General features: G+C 39.3%; 1 protein-coding gene across 10 annotated transcripts in view; it reads right to left on the bottom strand.

The window, feature by feature from the left end:
* The window catches only part of LDB2 (LIM domain binding 2), a 373,756-nt gene that overhangs the window by 313,043 nt on the left and 39,624 nt on the right, over nt 1-21,089 (bottom strand). The gene's annotated exons all lie outside the window — the stretch shown is intronic.

The following is a 21,089-nucleotide window of genomic DNA, read 5'->3' as shown; positions in this document are numbered from 1 at the left end:
TAGCACAGACAAGCCCAAAATGTTCATCTATTTTCCCACCCTGATTTGTGTCCATTATTTTTTTCTAATGTGGCTAACAATATTTTTGTACAAGTCTTTCTGTTGACATAAGTTTTCATTTCTTTTGGGCAAATATCTAAGAATGAAATCACTGGGTCATAGCAATAGATTTAAGTTTCACTTAATGAAGAACTGCCAAAGGGTTTTCCACTGCGGTTGTACCATTTTATACTCCTAAAACCAATATCTGAGCGTTCTAATTACTCTCCATCCTCACCAACATGAGATGTTTTCAGTCTCTATGATTTTAGTCATTTTGTACATGTGGTGCTTTGCTTTAAAGTTGACTCAAAAAATAAACCAAATTTCAGAGGTAGGATTTTCCTCCCAGCTTCACCAGATAGCTGTCCTCCTCAATTTCACACTTAACATTAGTTGTACACAGGGATGTGCTGGTAAATATTTAACAACTGGAACTTCAGGGGTGGTGGGGTGGAGAGCCCTTGTTTACAGCATTTGCTGATTTCTGTGGTATAAACATACCCACTAAGGACAATTTTCAGCTACCAACACTAAACACAGAATTGAGAAGAAATGTGCACACTGGGCTTTTGTGAGCCTGCTCCAACACATTACTGTCCAGTATTTCAGAGTAGGATTCAATTAATAGAGAAGAATCTGCAGGGGCCCCTGGATGGCTCAGTCAGTTAAACATTTGCCTTCAGCTCAGGTATGATCTCAGGGTCCTGGGATGGAGTTCTGCATCAAGCTCCCTGCTCAGGGGCTAATCTGCTTCTCCTTCTTCCTCTCCCTCTGTGATGTCTCTCACTCTTGCTATCTCTCAAATAAAATCTTTAAGAAAAAAAAGAAAAGAATCTGCATTTTCCAATGATAATGAATATGAATAAACATGCCCATGGTGTGAACCAAGGTCACTAACAAAGAAGAAACAGGAAGCTTTCCATCTCACTATTGGCTACACTCCCAACATTTGAAGAAACTCAAATTATTGAACTTCAGGGACTAAAATCTAAACCTCATTTGCACTGATTGGAAAGCTTGCCTGGGAAGAAGAACCTGGATAGTAAAGAACCCAATGGACTTTGAGGATGGCTGAGTTTGAAATCAAATATACACTGTAATTACTCCCAGGCCCCAAGGAAGTCCATAGGTCCATTTTCCAACTTGGCAAATTTATCTCCTCTACCTGGACATCAGGGCCTCTCAAACTTGGGCTTCATCTTGCCTAACCATTGTTACTTTCTACTGATGCCTGCTATAAACTGGCAGCTCTCACAACTCAGACAGAAGCCAAGTCATCTTTGCTGTCAGGTTTCTTCCCTCTTTCCAGCATTGCTCTTCTTACCTAAAATACCCTTTTCTTGCTCTGCCATTTTCCCATCCAAATCATTCCTGCCTACCATTTGTTGAGTTTCATCTAGGTACCAATATTATGCTCAGACTTTTACATACATAGAATCATTTAACCCTTAAAACTGTATCCTCATTTTAAACATGAGATCACTGAGGCTCATAAGGTTTAAATCATGACACACTAGAAGTAGCTCTTAGCACTTTTTATAACCAAACTTAGAGTTTGAACATAGCTCTTTTTATAACCAAAGCCCAAAACCTTCCCATTTTGTAGGCAGGCCCAGTTAACATCCCTAGAACTCACTGAAGATGTTCCAAAATTATTAGCCCTTACAGTAGATCAACCTTTCACATACATAAAGCTGCTACATCACCGTTACCCGCCTAAGGCAATTCCATGCCTGATCTTTTGCACCCCACATAGTTCCTAGGCCAAGCCTAGGAACTAGGAACTAGGAACTAGGAACATGTCAATCCTGGTTTATGGAATTATTTATTTTAGTGTAGAAATCCTGGCCATTTAACATCTGTATGGCCTTAGACAACTAATCTCAGAAAAATTAGGATAATAATACCTATTGAAGAACTATTCTATAGATTTAATAAAATAGCCTATGTGAAGCACCAAGTCCCATATTGGGCACATGGAAGGGGCTAAATAAGTGAAATGGTCGCTATTATTATTTAGGTCAGAGCTTGTAGTTGTTAGTTACAGTAATGACCCCCAATAAATGATACCTCCTGTATCAATGCTTTGGCATTTAATACACCCCACAGTGACTCTGGGCTTGGCTTTGGTCCATGGAACATTAATAAACAGAATGAAATTAGAGACTTGAAAGTCACTTGTACACTGGGATTGGTTTCTTGGAATGCTCCCTCCCCATGAAAAAGCCTGGGCTAGCCTGCTGGAGACATGTAGCCTAGCCCAATACCCAACACCAACTGCCAGACATGGACTTCAGGCTATCTGCAAACACCCAGCCCCAGGAGAGCTGTAAGAAGACTGCAATCACGTGAGTGATTCCGAGACGACCAACAGAAGACCACTGAGTCCAGTGCAGCCAAAGTTGTTAATGACCAGGATTTTAAATGAATAAAATGGTGGTTATTTCAAGCCACTAAATATTGGAGCAGTGTGTTAGACAGAAATGTGCCCTTCATATTTGAACACTCCAGCACTTAGCACTCTAGCTCATACATGGAAGGCATCTGACGCACATTCAGGGAGTTCTGTAAAGGAGAAACTTGTGCACAAAACTGAGATCTCTATGCTTCCATGGCATCTCACGTAGCTCAGATATAGAGAAGGCGCAAAATAAGGTTTTCCTTGGTAAAACAAGCTTGACTCCATTTGCATTTAAAGAAAATCAAAGCGGGACGCCTGAGTGGCTCAGTGGTTTAGCACCTGCCTTCAGCCCAGGGCATGATCTTGGAGTCCTGGGATGGAGTTCCACATCGGGCTCCCTGCATGGAGCCTGCTTCTCCCTCTGCCTGTGTCTCTGCCTCTCTCGCTCTTTCTCTCTCTGTGTGTCTCTCATGAATAGATAAATAAAAATCTTTAAAATAAAAAGAAAGAAAGAAAGAAAGAAAGAAAGAAAGAAAGAAAGAAAGAAGAAAGAAAGAAAGAAAGAAAGAAAGAAAGAAAGAAAGAAAGAAAGAAAGAAAGAAAGAAGAAAGAAAGAAAGAGGGATCCCTGGGTGGCGCAGTGGTTTAGCGCCTGCCTTTGGCCCAGGGCACGATCCTGGAGACCCGGGATCGAGTCCCACGTCGGGCTCCCGGTGCATGGAGCCTGCTTCTCCCTCTGTCTGTGTCTCTGCCTCTCTCTCTCTCTCTCTCTCTCTCTGTGACTATCATAAATAAATAAAAAATTAAAAAAAAAAAAAAAAGAAAGAAAGAAAGAAAACAAAAGCTTTGATATTACGAACAGGTAAGATTTTTAAGCATCTTCTTGAGCAATGACCTCTCCCACAACCTGGACTTTTTCTGACATAGAAGTATGTGAACTAGACTTTTCATTGAAAAGCACATTCCAGCTCCAAAACTGGAAGGAGTTGACCTTCTCCCTAATTAGAGGAAATTAGAAATGGAGATCAGGGAGCAACAGATGCAGAGAATCAAACTAACCTGCCTTTCCTTCGTCCAGGCCCCCTACCGCAAATCCCTCAGTGTGTGACCACAAGGGCACTTTTCACCATAGCTGTATTGACATTTCTGTGGCTCCGCATCTGGAAAAGCAGCTTTTAAACTTGATTTCACAAGCACACTTGTGGCTCCCTTTTGGCCTTTAAAGACAGAAGATACATGACTGTGAAACCTACAGCTAAGAACTTTGCGCCAAGATTTAGGAGGTGTTGTTGGGATATTAGTGTACTTCTCCTTGGTGAGTGTTTACAGAAGGACACCCCAGAGTGGACTGTCACCCTTCAGAGAATGCACTGGGGGAAGCACGTCACTGCAGAGTTCTCAACGTACAATGAGATCACAAACTCTGGCTAAACCATTTCTCTGCCTGGCAAAGCAAGAAACTTCCAGTACGAGGCTAAAAACATTAACCTCTCTTCTGTTTGTGCTAATTAAAGACTCAGCCTTCTGTGAAAAAGCAAAAACATAGTTCTGTGCATTTTGGAAGAAATTACTCTAAATGTCTGATGGGGCCTATAGTCGAATCAGTGACTCTGCCTCAAAAGCTTCCAATTGTCTTCATTTGTTAGATCTCCTTCCCTGGGACCTATGAGGAGCTGGAATTGTGTTCCGTTTTCAACAGCAAAGAGCAGCTTCCCCAGGTATCCTACAGGCAGGAATGCAAATATCCCAGCAACGGGGGAGGAAGGGAGGAGAGAGAATGAACCATTTTCTGAACTTATGTTTCAGGCATTCAACATACATGCTTATATTTAGGCCTAACTATGACTCAGTTTGGTGGGAATTATTTTCATTATACGTAAGAGGACACTGAGGTTGACAGTATTTGTAATCTTCCCAAGTCGAGTAATATGTCACAATTTAAGTTATTTGTCCAAGTTAAGGAATTTGCCATGATTCATCGGGATGGAAGTGGGCGGCTAATTAATGGTAGAATAGATATTTAAAAGTAATCCAGACTATATTCTTTATAAGAAACCTTAAACTGAAAAAAAATACCATTATTGCAAGTTGCCTATGTGCCAGGCCGTGGGCTATGAGTTTCATACCTGTTTTCTTACTTAAACTATGAGAAAATTATTACCCTTGATTTGTAGATGAAGAAACATTTCTGCCGGAATCTGGCTTTTTGTGAACAGGCCTATTAATCGTACACACACACACATGCATGCACACACGTGCGCATGTGCTTTGTAGGCCTTTAGAAAGGGGCTACAATTTTCATGGAGCTCACTAAGTCTTTGGGTGAAAGAGATTTCTAAATCCTTTTGTGCTAGTAATGAGTACCTTCTGTTTCTATAGCCTTCTTTAGTTTATAAACCACTTGCAGAATCATCATCTTGTTTTATCCTTCCAACAACCCTACCCAGAAGGAAATGTAATCACTCTACAAATGAGGAGCTAAGGATGTAAGAAGTTGAGTAACTTATTCTAAATCCATGACCCAATAATGGCAAACTCAGGCACTGGCTGCAGTGGGTCCTCAGCACCAGTGGTAAACTTGACAAAGACAGGACTTTCAGTGACAAAGTGCAACGTACTATGATCACAGCTACGTAAACTATATATAACACACCTCACATTATTTTTGAATGAACCAGATTACAAATAGATGCAAAAATGCATGCCAATATTTTCTGTTTCATCTCGCCCAGCCACTAAACATTTATCTGGAAGCCATAAGAGAAGAAAACTCAACAGAAGGTCAGCACTGGGGAGAAGAAAGACGGAAAGAGGGAAAGCAGCCATATGCACCATGTGGCTTTAGCACCACATCAACAATGTGAAGGCTTTTGGGATTGTGTGCATGATAGAATAGTTCAGTGGCTAGACCATGAATTCTGACCCTCAATAACACATTTGGCACCTCTCAGTCCCAGACCAAGACACTCAACTCAAAATACTATCAATGTATTCTAGCACTTGGCACAGTATGCATAACAAGCACAGAGTGCTCAGAAAACAAGAGCTCTTAATATGACAAAGCACTCATCTTCTTGTCTAAGAACAAAGAGATTTTCTTCTCTTCTATGTGAAGCAACTGGGGTGATGTTCCATCCTCAGCTCACAGCTCCTTGGTCCTATCGCGAGGAGATCCTACAAGGAAGCAACTGCTGCCAGTAACAGCCTCTATTAAGAGTATCCAAGGGTATTTGCTTGGTTGCTGCAGTGTCCCCTCGTTTCTGCATGCACACCCAAACCCAGGTTCCACGAGATAGACTGCATCTCATGCAAACTCATAACCTGTGAAATTGTGTTTTGATTGGGTACACCACATATGCCTAGCCTTATCTACCCAAGTCCCTAAGGAAAATTATAGAATACCATTTTTTTTTCTTAGCCCCCGTAGAAAAAGATTCAGTTATTACATTTTTTAAAATTCAGGGCAGGCATAACCATAGCTAGCCTTGACATTTCTGAACAGAGCTGAATTTCCAGGGAAAGCATAGCTAACGCAACCAGTATACCAAGGTCTATTTCAGAACATAGAAAATGTGAGTGGATTCTCAATATCCCAGAAAAATCAATATTTTCCCTTAGATATCTAAAGTAGATGAACCAAATATTTAAATTAGATGATGACATGATTTATTCAAATTCTCCCACTCGGCGAAACAACTTTTTCAATGGCATTATACATCATGTGTGCACCTACTTAACAGGTGTTTGATAATCCTTTAGAAGACGTTGCATGTGAATAAGATTCTAATTCTAACATAGTTACCTTTGAACGAGAACATTACTTTCCATCGCGAAAGCAAACAACACACAGAAAAATAAAGGAATGTGTTATATAGTATGTATTCAAACCCAGATTTAATGGGGACTTCTCCCCTACCTTTACCCTCCTTTAAGTTAGAATGGAGTATATGAAAAATGGTTAGTAAACTGGGAAGCCCTACACAAACATCAGTTGTTGTGCTGGAAAATAAACTTTACATTTATCTGAGAATCAAACAACTACAAAAACTCCAGAGTTGGGAGGAAACCAGGAGGTCACAAAGTCCAACCTCCCATTTTCAAGTGGGCCCCTACAAATGAAAACCAGATGACATTTTCAACAGACCACTTTCAAATTAAATGTCAACTGCATATGATGCAGCCTAAAACATCATAAACTCTTAGAACACAAAGCTCTTCCCCATTTTCTTCAGGAGGCCATCAAGGCCCACGTGGAATTCATATATTCATTCTAGAAGTCTATAAAGGCATATTGCTGGGTACCTCTTGAGGAACTCATCTATTTTCATGGCTTTGGTGAGCACATTTTAAGGTTATAATCCTTCCACATGCTTTCAAGAGTCACCTTTGTAATTCTACCCACATATTATATTTGACTCATAGTCAACAGATATAAAGCATAATAAAGCAACCTAAGCCTGGAATCCCAATTGCCAGTTGGGAATTTAAAACTTTGGCTGCCAAATACCTCCAAAGTGCAGATTATAGTGGTTTCTTGACCTTGAAGGAGCTCGTTCAATGAAAGGAAAAAGTCAAGAAAATCATTCAGTGGGTGGGACTGAGGATATCAGAGAGGGAGAAAGAGCAAAGAGATGCTGACCTAGCAGCAGAAACTAATTTTCAAGACAGACTTTAATCAGTATGGTTTTTCATCAATTTTTTAAAAATTCATGTTCTGAACTGTTATTTAAAAATACATAAACCAGGGGATCCCTGGTTGGCTCAGCGGTTCAGCACCTGCCTTTGGCCCAGGGCGTGATCCTGGAGTCCCAGGATCGAGTCCCACGTCGGGCTCCTGGCATGGAGCCTGCTTCTCCCTCTGCCTGCGTCTCTGCCCCTCTCTCTCTCTCTATGTCTATCATGAATAAATAAAATCTTATAAAAATAAAATAAAATACATAAACCAGCTAACTTACATTTCTATATTTCAACAAAAATGTGATTTTTTTGATATACACATTTATGAAGACACTCAAAAATATTTTGAATACACACCATGACTGACATTTGAACAGAAATTTAAAATTTAGAGAAGATACCCATACACATCATATATGGTACTTCTTTTGGGCAGTGGATATTATAAAGACTTCCATCTTACCAACAAGACTTAAGAACTTGAACTCTGGGGACCATGGCTTGGATTTGTATTTTTAAAGCTCAACCAATTTATCTCTTTGAAGAGCAACTGGACATAGTTACGAGGTCAGTTTTGGGAACTTGAGATTCTGGTTGGAACTCAAGCTCTGCAGGTATCAGTGCCCAGTTTCCTCACCTGTAACATCGAGCTATAATGAAAATTAAATTAGTGAATGTACATAAAGCTCACGAAGCCTAGCAGAGTTAGTTTACTGGAAAGGAAAACTGTTATCATTATACTAAAACAAAAAGGAAACACTACAGAATGAAAAAGAAAGTCCACCATAATCTCCTCACTCAACCATATTTTTTTTTTTGCTGTATTTTTTCCTTTCCTCATTGTTAGCATAATTGTCATCATCCAGTATATACAAATCTGTGCTCTGTTGTGTTTACTTAATATAGCATAAACACTTTTCTCACAAACACCATGTTTAATATCTACATTCAGAAAATTTATTATAAGTAATCATCTCCTTAGTTTTTAAACAGTGAGGTTGCTTCCAATTTCAGTGTTAAAAATAATGCTGCAATAAACATCTTCATGAATTTAGCATTTTCCGTGTACTAGATAATTTTCTAAGAATGAATTTTTTATATATATGCTTCTTAAGGGCCATGTCTTTCTTCTTTATTATTAAGTCCCCAAAGACTAGTAGAAAGTCTGGTTCAAGATATAGTTGGTGAATGAATGAATGAATCACTTCAACAGATTCTTATATGTTAATTATTGGGTGAAAATGTATAGATCTTATATTAAAGTGTAAATGCCAAATGGTAAAAAAAAAAAAATATAGGATACCTTTATTCTACTCTTACTCTATACATTGTTGAAGCTATCAAATGACATAAGAATGGTGTCACATTGTTTTTTTTCAATTTTTGTTCCTTTGAAAACTAAGGTGTGCTTTTCCTGTTAGAAGCAATTAATGGTGGGTCAGCAAGCAGGTGTAGAGATTACAACTAAATCTCTCACTCCTCTTCTTTTCCCTGGGTGCTTCATTTCAAATTCCTTGGCCAATGACATCCTTTCACTAAAAAGACATCCTTTCCATCAAGTGTTATTTACATTTCAGCCTTTCTACATCTGGAAAAGGGACTTTTAAACTTTATTTCACAAGAACTCTTGTGGCTCCCTCAAGGCCTTTTAAATAGTAAAGATATTAAAGATTTGTCTTTTATTTTTCTTGTATTTTTTACCTAATTCTGCTTTTTATGATGTAATTGGAATATGTCCTTGAGGCACAGAAGTTTTTCATTTTTAAGGAATCAAATAATTGACTTTTTGCATTCAAGAAAACATTCCCTGTGCTTTTCCTCACCTTGAATCTTTTTCTCAATGACGTCTAAAGAGAGTGGTTCAAAGTGCTACTTCCCTAATCTTATTGCCCAGCTTCTTCATAACATTAGCACATTCTTCAGAGCCCCTGAAAACATCACTCTTCCCTGACCTCCACAGCCTAATGTTTTCTTCCACCTACATTTGTTTGATTTCAAGCTTGATACTGTATTAAACGTTCAAAGCAAATGGAATGTGGTCTGCGGTTAAAAGGTACAAGAGGGAAAACTATATCATGTCCTGTTTCAACTAATGGTGGGTCAGAAGTAAACATCCATAAGCAGATTCAGTGAAATCCACAGCCCACGGGGAGGATAGTTCACTCTGGCTCTTTAAGAGTCAATACAGTAGACATGTTGAGTCAATATTTCAGCCCAGCCCCAGATTAGAGGCCACTTCCTCAGACTTGGAGTCTCAACATCATCATGCTAAAGCTGGGGGTGAGGTAATACCAGGTCTGCAGTCTTTGTTCTTTGCCCAAGAGTAGTGAGGTAGGAGGTGGGAGCGTATCTCCCTACTCCCAAGTTGACATTGAGCCTTCACGTTACAGAGTAGCTCTGGTAACCACAATCACAATGTACCAGGTGCCTCTGAGTTCCCCTTTCAGCTCAGTCATGTGAAGATTCAATGGTCATACCTGTTTATTTTGAGCATAGAAGAGCATGTTAGCCCTCCCTCTCAGTAGCAGCTTTCCTATCAAAGGGAGCCAGATGTGTAGTAGGGTTCATTCCCCTCTCTTGCCTTCTGTTGGCAGGGCCAAGGATGGGGTTCCTGTTAGGTGCTCAATAAATGTTTGTCATGATTGCTAATATTAGTTATAATATAGTTATTTACAAAATACAACGTTATCTATTATTCCACATGCACTGCTCCTTCCAGCAACAAAACAAATTCCTTGATCACAGTAGTTGTAGATAATAATAATCATACCGATAGTAACAGCCTAACGACTTATGGAATTCACATCTTATATATACTATCTCATTCAATCCTCAATTTTCAGTCCGGGTAGGTATTATTAATCATGACTTATGGGGTCATTTATGAGGAAACCAAGTGCCAGAGAAGTCCAGCAGCTTGCCAAAGAAGAAATGAGCTAGTAACCAGCAAGCCTTGGTTTTCAGGCCAAGTCTTTCTGATCTCAACTCTCATTATTTTTCCACACTTCACACGGTCTCTAAGACTTTTGCCCATTCTTGACATTCTTCATATTACCTAATACACTTGGTTTGCCATGTAGTTGCTAGTTAACAGATGAGAAGCCTCACCTGTAACATGGAAGCCCTGCACCATGGCTGACTCGGGTTTAATCATTTCAACCAACGAATAGACCAGTAGTCGCTGGTTTTATAAATAGAAGGCAAAGTAAGTTCTTTCTGGGGCTGTTGATAAGCAAAAGATCAAACTCTCAACAGAACTAGTTGCATTTTAACTTATTGAAAATGGGGCTAAAGATTCTATCTATACATTTTTTATGGCCTACATGCATAGAAATCAGACTTTTGAAGGATGTGTTGTTACCTTCTGTGATAGTTTGAGAGAATCATTCCAGAGCTATAAAAGCCCTGAATATGCAAATTTGGGAAACACTTATATGTTAAAAATACCGTAAAGCAACCATGTTTAAGCATTGCTCAAAGCAGGTAGAAGGCAATGCCACATTTTCAGTTTGTAGGCTCCCCAGAGCTCTTTATTAATTCTACCATGGCATTTACATGAAAATGGGCCTTCCTTTGTATTAAGATGCTAAAGCCACATCACATGGACAATGCAAATGAGTCAGCAAAGAGAGCTTTGTCATAAAAATATATAATTTATTTCAGCAGTTTCTGTGGATTTTTGATATCAAAGTCTCTTTATGACACTGACAGTCATCAAGCGGATGTTTGTCAAAGTACATTTCCCAGATGTCTAAATAAAACAGTTTTTGCTTTGATGAGTTTTATACTGAGAGCTAGAGAAAGACTGTGCTCTATTTGAATTTCTCTCCTTTTGGAGTATGTGTCATATCTTTCTCTTTTTAATTTGCTTCTCACCCAAAATTTTAAGAGTTAATGTTCAAGTTAGTTGGACTCCAGTTCATGAAAATCTCCCATAAATGCTTTTATAACAAGCGAGGGAATAATAATGTAGAGGGCAGAAAAGTGTCTTTAAAATAACAGAGATTCAACTGATAAATGGGAAAAAGCAAGAGCAGACAATTCAGAAACAAAATTTAATGACTTATAAACATATAGAAAAATATTTATCCTCACTAGTAAGCCACAGAATACAAATGAGAATATCAACACCAAACAGGTTTTTGTCTATCAAATCAGCAAATGTTTCTTGCAATGATATTCAGCAGAGGCCAGAGTGTGGTCAAATGACCATACTAATGCACATCCATAATAATCAATTGTATAACCTTGTTAAAAATTCAGTGGTGATACTTAGTATGAAGAGTCTCAGAAACGTCCATACTCCCTGAATTTGTGACCAACTTAAGGATGTTACCCAAATTATAGAAAAACCCTTATAATCTAAGCTGTTCACCATAGCATTAAAATAACCATAATCATTAAAACTTGAACAATAAATTAAATCATCTTATTGACTTAAAAAAAAAAAAAACTCAAGAAGTGTTTATAAGAAATACTCTTTGAGAAACTCCTTAAAAGTAGTATTTTTAGGGGCAGTCCCCAATGGCTCAGCGGTTTAGCACTGCTTCAGCCCAGGGCCTGATCCTGGAGACCTGGGATCAAGTCCCATGTTGGGCTTCCTGCATGGAGCCTGCTTCTCCCTGTGCCTGTGTCTCTGCCTCTCTCTCTGTGTCTCTCATGAATAAATAAATAAGATCTTTAAAAAAAAAAAAAAGTAGTATTTTTAAATGTCTGTTATAATTCAACTGAGAAAAGCAAAATATAAATGTATAATACAAACACCATTTCTCCTGAAAAAAGTAAAAGAAGGGGCGCTTGGGTGACTCAATTAGTTAAGCATCTGCCTTCAGCTCAGGTCATGATCCCAGAGTCCTGGGACTGAGACCTTAGTCAGGCTCCCTGCTCAGTGGGGAGTCTATTTCTCCTTCTGCCCCCACCCCACTCCATTTGTGTGCTCTCTCTTTCTTTCTCTCTCTCTCTCTCAAATAAATAAAGAAAATTTAAAACAAAGTAAAAGAAACATACTACAAAAAAAAGTAAGTCAAATACTAACTGTCAAGGTCTTTGGGTGGTGTGAGGTTGGATGGTATTTATTTTTTCAATCTATCTACTTGTCTCTATTCTTATTATACTAGACCATAAGCATATATACACTGAAACTAAGTGCAAAGTGAATTATAAAAGGCAGAAAACAGAAAACAAAATTACATAAAGAATTTTGATGACAAGGCATCACTAAATATTTGTCATTTTCTCCAAATCCTAGTGCAGCTCCTGGGGCTACTAAGTCACCGCATGGTGGCTACAGCCATCAGACTCAACAGGTTTGACAAAGAAAAGGCAGATGTTACTTCCAATGGTTGCATTTTCTGGGGCTGTGAGCTGCCTGATATCTCATAACTGCCACCAGTAAAGGTTCTCCTGGGTACTGGCCTAGAAGTGCATGGCACAGGGTACTCCCATCACAGGGGTCCCCCATGAGGAGTGCTCAGTGAAAATGGCTTGGAGGAGAAGGAATGCTCCTAAAACCTCCATCCAAAAAGTGGCCAAAGATAGTGTACCCAGCGCTTGACCACAGGTCACAGTTTAATTGATCACAGGGCAAATGGCCATGACAGGAATCCAATAAATATTCACCCAGTAAGTTTAAAGAAACCACCCTAGGTGCAACAACAGATGCCTAGTGAAATGAACCAAGATGGTGCCAACATTGCTGGAAGCACCTTCCAACCAACCACCAGGCAGAGCAAGGAGCATTCTCTCATTAAGCTTCACAAGGAAAAGAAACAAAATACACACTTCTTGTTCCATTTGAAACTAGGGCTAGGGACGCCTGGGTGGCTCAGTGGTGGTGCATCTGCCTTTGGCCTGGGGGGGGGGGGGGGGGGGCGTATTCCAGAGTCCTGGGATCTAGTCCTATATTGGGCTCCCTGCATGGAGCCTGCTTCTCCCTCTGCCTATGTCACTGCCTCTCTTTCTGTGTCTCTCACGAATAAATAAATAAAATCTTAAAAAAAAAAAAAAGAAGAAGAGAAAGAAAGAAACAAACAAACAAACAAACTAATACTACATAACATGGTCCCACACAGATTACACAGTTTGGAGAAGTCCCACATCCACATAGTACAATTTAATTAATGGCATTTTTACCCAAACTAATTTGAAATTTTAATGTTTTAAAATATTGTCAAGAATCTCAGTATTCAAATATTTAACACAATTTTCTAGAGGAGACAACAGATGTGTTCCATGTGTTTCCAGAGAAACAAGAATGTTCACATGGATGGAAACTGCAAGAAGGCAGAGCCTAGATTAGTATGTGGAAAACATTTTCACCTTTATAGACCACCAACAAAAAAGTGGGCAGCCTTCCTCAATTTAGGTTGGGAATTTAGCAGTGGCTGCAGGGCTGTGTGCTAAGATTTAGGAGCAATCATTCCCTCCCTAAACTTTTTCCTGCATCCATGTGAGTAATTCCTATCTTGGCAAATGGCACCAATACCCACGAATTCACTGAAGATAAATATTTGAATCTTCTCTTTCCTTTACCACCCACATCCAGTCCATCAGCAAAATATATCTCAAATTCATCCACTTATCCCTAACCTCACCACCTCCACCCTCCTCCACACCAGGATCTTGTCTCTAGTGCAGCTCCGGAGGAGCCTCCCAACTGTCCACACTCTTTCTCTGCTCCCTGATTCACTCTCTGCATGGCTGCCAGAATGATGTATCGATAGCAAATCAGATCATACCACTCCCCTACTTGTCGCCTTCCAAAGGCTTCCCAGAGCACCACAATTAAATCCCAAATTGAAATTCTTTTTCCTGCTCTCCAGGGACCAATAAAATTCAGCTCCCAACTACCTCTTAAATCAAATCTCAGGCTGTTTGCTTCAGTCATATTGGCGCTCTCTCTCTCTCTCTCATGCTCTCTCTCTCCTCTTTTCCTTCTGTGCTTGCCATTGGCTTGCACTTAGAATGTTCTGCCCCAAGATGTTCATGGGGCTGGCTTATTCTTGCATAGAAGCTTTTGCTTCAATAACAGCTTCTGGGGGGGGGGGGGGACTTCTCTAATTGTCCTATCTAAAATGTCCCCAAATATATTCTCTACCACCCCCTCTCTTATTTCTTCCTATTACTTAGATCACTACCTGATATTTTCTTATTTTTTTAATTGATTTAGTTTAAAGCAAGCTCCATGAGAGAGGAACTGCATCAACCTCGTTCATTGCTTCATTCAAAAATTGCCTTTATGCCTGGCATGAAACAGTTGTTTAATTAATACAAATGGAATGCACGTTAGATATACTGTGTCATGACCAAATTCCACAGAGGGAGAACACAAAGACACTATCTCAGGAGCCGAGTGACTCACTGGGGTGCATTCCTAGAGAGTTCTGTAATTTCCTTCAGATCCTTCTGACCCAATTGATGTATTAACACTTTGGGAGTCATTTAACAATATAGTGACTAATGGAGTCTTAAGTGACACTTCATGACATGACTGTTTCCTGATTATCAAAAAATAGCACGTTCTTTGAAGGGTAGCCATTGAACTATGACTATCAAGACGACATGAGCTCTGGCTTGCATTGTCCCTCCTGTCAATCTCTGACATGGGCGGAGATCCTGTCCCCTACTAGAGAGTCAGCACCTTGAAGGCAGCTTTACATCTGGTCCTTGTTACATGTTGTTATATGTGATCCTTCTCAGTGCTTCTCATGGGAAGCACTTCCATACTGATGACCGACTTTTTCAAAAGTGCAAAAACCATGCCTTTATCAATGTTCACAAGAAAGTAAAGCTCATTCAGCCCAAAAACTCCAAAAAATATTAATGAACTTTGCATCCATTCATCCAGATATTTCAACCAGTACTATGCTACATAGGTCCTTTGGAGGTATTAAGGTTTGGATGTAGGAGAACATGAAGGCAACACTAGAAAGAACATGGGCCTTTAGAGCTCCTGCATAGGGTGATGGTAAGAGGCCCTTTCTGTGAGTCTGTTATTGAAGCTGCCAGAGGGCAGTTTCCTGCGCATTGAAACACCCAGGTAAGGAAAGGGTCACAAGCTTTGGTGTCCAACAGGTCTCTCCAACTCACAGCTCTACCATCTACTAGCAGTGTTTCATGGCCAAGCTATTTATTTTAGCTGAAGCTCAATTTCTCCTGCATGCAGAAGTATTATGGTAACATCTATGTCATAGAAATATTCAGAAATTAAGTAAACTTATGTATGGAAAAACTTCTAAAATCTTGGCATCTAGTAGATGCTTAATTTAAATAAGCTTATTTCCTCCCTTTCCTGAGCACAGAGGAGGATGCTGTTTTCACTGCAGAAATATTGTGGGACTTGAGGATGTCAGATTTCCCACACTGCAGAAATTTGAACACTCTAAGATTCAAAAAGAAAGGGAAACAAAACCATCATTCAATATCACCGTTTCCTTCACATTACCAACCCAAGAACTAGTTCCTAGAACGATAGTCCCTTTTAATAATGTCTTCCTAGGCTCAGCATGACTCAGGAGAGAGACATCATACCAAATTTCTGGAATGGAAGGAAGGTAGACAGTGGAGCTATGTAAGGGACATAGGAAAAGAACAAGATGGTGAGTTCCATTTGGGACTTGGTGAACTTATGATGTCTGTTCAACATCAAAATGAGCATTTTCAGGAAGTGGTTGGATATACAGGTCTGAAACTCTGGAATGAGTTCAGGTCTTCAGGTAGATACTTGGGTTTCTACCTGAAGACCTGATGGATGTTGGGTCAGGTGACAGTCAGAACCACAAGTGTGTGTGTGTGTGTGTGTGTGTGTGTGTGTGTGTGTGTTAGAGAGGGAAAGATATTACCCACAAAGAATGTATCAAGAAGGGGGAACTTGTTAAGAATAGGAAATATGGGAGCCCCTGGCTGGCTGAGTTGGCTGGGTGTCTGCCTTCTGCTCAGGTTGGGATCCCAGTGTCCTGGGATTGAGCTCCCTGTCAGGCTCCCTGCTCAGAAGAGAGTCTGCTTCTCCCTTCCTCTCTCCTTCTACCTCTCCCCCTGTTTGTGCTCCTGCTCTCTCTCTCTCCCTCTCTCTCAAATAAATAATAAAATCTTTAAAAAAATAAAAGAATAGTAAATACCCTCCTTTATGGGGTGGGGGGTTGAAGCTGTGGGATGCTGGTGAATAGTAATGCTCTTGGGAGTTAAAGGGGAGCTGATTTTTAATATTTGCTCATTTCTATGTGTCAATACTCCACCGTAGCCAATTTCAAGCTATCAACATGACATCAACAAGCTCACAGAGTTTCAGAAACATTAACAATAGGTCTTCTCAAGCATTTAGGAACCAGACCCAGTATACCACACATAGCAGAAAAGAAAGGTTGAACAGTAAATAGTCAAGGAAATAGAAGAAAAAACTGGAACAACAGTACCATGAAAAACAACAGTCTTGAGTTCCTCACCAGAGACTGTGCAATTACAACAGAAAGGCTCAGTAAGTAAACACAAAATACATCATTCAATTTGCCAACATGTAGGTGAGTGATGCTTCTGAGAGACTCACCAAAGGGAGGGGAGGGGAAGTCAAGCTGCCTTGCCTTCACAGGGAACAAATGGGAAAAAAGGTGGAGAAGAGCATGGACCATCCTTTCAAAACATGGCTTAGGAGAGAAATAAAGCACTGGCCACAATGGGATGCAAGCTCAAGGGAGAGTTTGACAATAACCTGAAAGGCATGAGCCACTAAATGAAGAAGAGTATAGCAACCAAAACATGGCTGAGGACAATGGCCACCATGTCAACAGGACAAGAAACAGGTCAGGTGGTCAGGAGCACCACCGTATGCTAGAGGAAAAAAAAAATTGAGAAACGTTCCTCCACTTGCTCTGATATTAACCATCTCGGACAGGAAAGAGATCATGATGACCGTGCTTGCTTTCGAAGGCCAAAGACAGAGCAATCCTGATTCTGTCACACTCAAGCTTTGTGATTTCAGGCTAGACTCATTTCCTCAGCTGGAAATGAGAGGCAGTAACAACTTCACCTCATGACGTTTTAATGAAGATGTGACTGCCTGAAACATGTGAAGGACCTATCAGAGTGCCAGGCATAGGGCAGACCCTAGGTACGTTTTAGTTTCCCTGCTCCACCCCTACCAAGAGCATCAAGACATTTAAACTAAAATTACAAAGGTATCCTGTGTTCTACCCATGACTGGGGAGGAAGGAAATGTTCCTTCTGCTGGGTAAGTCATGCAGCTCCCGGGGCATGAGGGGATAAACAGGATGGATCTTTCCTCCCCTCCTCACACCCATCTGTTGCACAATGAAGTGGTAAATTTTTATACACATGCTCCTAGCGCTGAGCTAGGTACTGACACATGCAGAGAAATCCACCCATAAAGCACTTAAAGAATCGTCTGGACAAAAGATGTTACATGAATATCGAGGATCATTACCAATCACATGTTCTGTAAGGTATGAACCATGGGAAGATAAGAAGTATGTATAGCTTCAAAAGATCATACCTAGGAAATTAACTTGCTCCAGCTTTTCCTAATTCGACATGAGTTATTTTTAGGGTTTTATGACCTCATTTCTTATACGAACTCAATACAAGAGTAACATTTGTTTTAAATCTCTAAATGGTTCCTTTGGGGCTGAAAACTTTATTTTCCTATGTTAAACATAAAGTTAGGTGGTTACAAAAGTGTAAAAGTCAGTCACTAATATTTAAATCCAACAAACTGATCCAAATATTTTAAATAACAGTGGTTACTGTACCAGGGATTTCATATAAATATTGAATTAGGCTTATTTATATTAGTTGGTCAAAATTTGGAAAAGGGAGAAAGGAAAGGTCACTAAGTTTAGTGAAAACTGTGGCTCACATCTCCATAACAGGATGGGTAGGCATCACTTCTCAGTAGGAAACAAGTGATAAAAAACCCTTGAATTTCCAAAAACCACTTCTATTTTTTCAAGTATGCATGCACTCTTATTCTTCCTATGGCATAGGGCAAACCTATTCCTTATGTGGTATTATGCCAGAAAGATTAAGAAGCCATGTTTCAAAAAAAAAAAAAGCCATCTTTCTATAATTTTAAAAGTTATGAATTTTAGTCAATAAATTCACAAATATAGCCTCCTTATAGAAGTATTAAAATAGGGGATCCCTGGGTGGTTCAGTGGTTTAATGCCTGCCGTCAGCCCAGGGTGTGGTCCCGGAGTCCCAGGATCAAGTCCCACATCAGGCTCCCTGCATGGAGCCTGCTTCTCCCTATGCCTGTGTCTCTGCCTCTCTCGCTCTCTCTCTCTCATAAATAAATAAAATCTTTTTTTAAAAAAAGAAATATTAAAATAACATATAAATCAAAGTCACAATCAATATAACTCTGTTGTGGGTCCTCTCCCTTCTTGTAAAATAACTATTATTAGAATGCCTGGGTGGCTCAGTCTGTTAAGTATCTGACACTTCCAACTGGGGTCTTGATCTCAGAGTTGTGAGTTCAAGCCCTATCTTGGGCTCCATGCTAGGCATGGAGCCTACTTAAAAAAAGAAAGAAAAGAATTATCATTGTGTATTATAATTTGGGTGTTTATCCTTCCAGACATTATTTTCCTGTGCATTTAAATGCACATATTACATATACACTCACAGAACTATTATGTATATAAAATATATATACATATATGTGATGCACATAATTATTTAGGCTTTTGGCCCTATTGGGAAAGAAATATTTGCATTACATGTATCAAAGAGCTCTACTCTCAGGATGCCTGGGTGGCTGGTGGTGGAGCGTCTGATTTCAGCTCAGGGCGTGATCCCAGTCCGGGGATCAAGTCCCACATCGGGTTCCCTGGGAGGAGCCTGCTTCTCCCTCTGCCTCTCTCTCTCTGTGTCCCATGAATAAATAAATCAAAATATTTTTTTTAAAAAAAGAGCTCTACTCTCAATGTATACCTCACTTCTGAAAATCAGTAAGAAAAAGACAAATAACCAAATGAAAAAAACTGGCAAAAAATATGGATAGCCAGGTTGCAGAAGAAAGTACAGACAAAAACATACTCAACCTCAGTATTATCTAGGGCAGTAGTCTTCAAGTGGCCCTCAAAATCGTTTCAGGAAAAAGATTAGATCAAAGCTATTTTTATCATAACTTGATGTTATTTGCTCTTTTCTCTATGTTGACATGTGTACTGACAGTGCATAATAGTGGTGGAAAAAACCTAGGGAGCCTTAGCACATATCATGGCACTGGTACCAATCATACAGGAGTAATCGTATTCTTCACCACCAGGCACTTGGAGTTAAAAAGATGAAGCTGTAAAAATTATAAGTTGCGTTATATCTCTACCATTGAGTATTTTCCTTTTTATTATTCTGTGCGACAAAATGAGAAGAGCATGAATGCTACCTCTAGGGAAGGCATTTGTGGGATTGTTGTAAGTTTAACCAGTGGCTTATTTCATTTCAACCATTTTAGTTGAAAGAACAACTGACAAACTACAGTTATTCAGATGTATATTTGGCAGACATTTTCGCAAAAATGAACAAAGTTAGCTGATCACTTCAAGAAAAACAACTGGTGGTATTTGTTGCCAACAATAAATTTTGAGCTTTCAAGCAAAAATTAAATTATGGTAGACCTATATCTGCCACTTTGAGCTTGACAGCTTCCCAATACTTAAAGACTTTTCTGATGAGACTGGTGCTGATATTAACAAATGCAATTTTTTTTTTTTTTGCTCTTGCATAATGAAAAATGTCAGATTTGGAAGACTGGCAAATTCAATGAACAAATATTTTCCAAATAACCTACACATGGTATTACAAATTCATGAATGGGTGAAAGATCCATTCTAAGTGCAAGATAGACTAATGAATTTTAATATTACGAAGCATGAAAAGTTCAATAATATGGTTTCATAGCCCACACTGAAGCTCATCTTCAAGAAACTAATACTTGTACAGTTTTGGTAGAGGAACAAAAAATTATTTCAAAAGCCATTTAGAATATTCCTCCCTTTTCCAACCCCGGGACTATGCAAGGCCAATTTTTTACAGACTTTCTTCAACCAAAACAACATATCAGCAGATTGCATGCAGGAACTGATATGAGCCTCCATCTCTCTCCTGTAAAGTAAACATTAGATTTGCAAACGTACAAAACAATGCCAGTCTTCTCACTTAGCTTCTAATTTGTTTGAGAAAATATAATTTTTTTAATTTAAAAAATGTCATTTATGTTAACATGTAATAGGTTTAATATTGCCATTTTTAAATGAGTAGGAACTTTGTTTTTAATCTCTCAGCTTTAATTTCTAATATGGTGACTCTTGATAGCTATTACCCACAGAAGCAAAAGCTCTTAGGGGTTCTCAAAATTTTTAAGAGTGACAGGCGGTCCTGAGACAAAATCTTTGAGAACCTCTGGCCAAGGAAATGTAAGTTAAATTTAGATATTAGGTTTAATCCATCAGCTTGGCTAAAATTTTCAAAATTAATAATATCAAGTGTTGGTAAGTGTACATACTCTGATTGCTTAAGGGATTATAAATTGGTACAGTCACTTTGAAGGATAATTAGACTGTATCTATTATAGGGGTTGGCAAACTTTTGCTATGAAGACTAAAAGAAGGGGGGAAAGCCTTGTTTATATTTAAAGCCTTATTTATGTAAGATAACATTTGTAATAAACAACAAAAATAAGAAACATGTGATGGGTGTTAAGGAGTGCACTTGTGATGAGCACTGGGTACTGTATGTAAGTGCTGAATCACTAAATTGTACACATGAAACTCATGTTACACTGTATGTTAAGTAACTTAAATTTAAATAAAAACTATAAAATTGGGACCCCTGGGTGGCTCAGCAGTTGAGCACCTGCCTTTTGCCCAGGTCATAATCCTGGGGTCCCAGAATCGAGTCCCCCATCGGGCTCCCTGCATGGAGCCTGCTTCTCCCTCTGCCTGTGTTTCTGCCTCTCT

The sequence above is a fragment of the Vulpes lagopus genome, chromosome 4 (assembly GCF_018345385.1).
Source record: "Vulpes lagopus strain Blue_001 chromosome 4, ASM1834538v1, whole genome shotgun sequence".
Classification (NCBI taxonomy): Eukaryota; Metazoa; Chordata; class Mammalia; order Carnivora; family Canidae; genus Vulpes; species Vulpes lagopus.
Note: the sequence above shows the minus strand (reverse complement) of the source record. Positions and strands in the feature narration are given on the sequence as shown.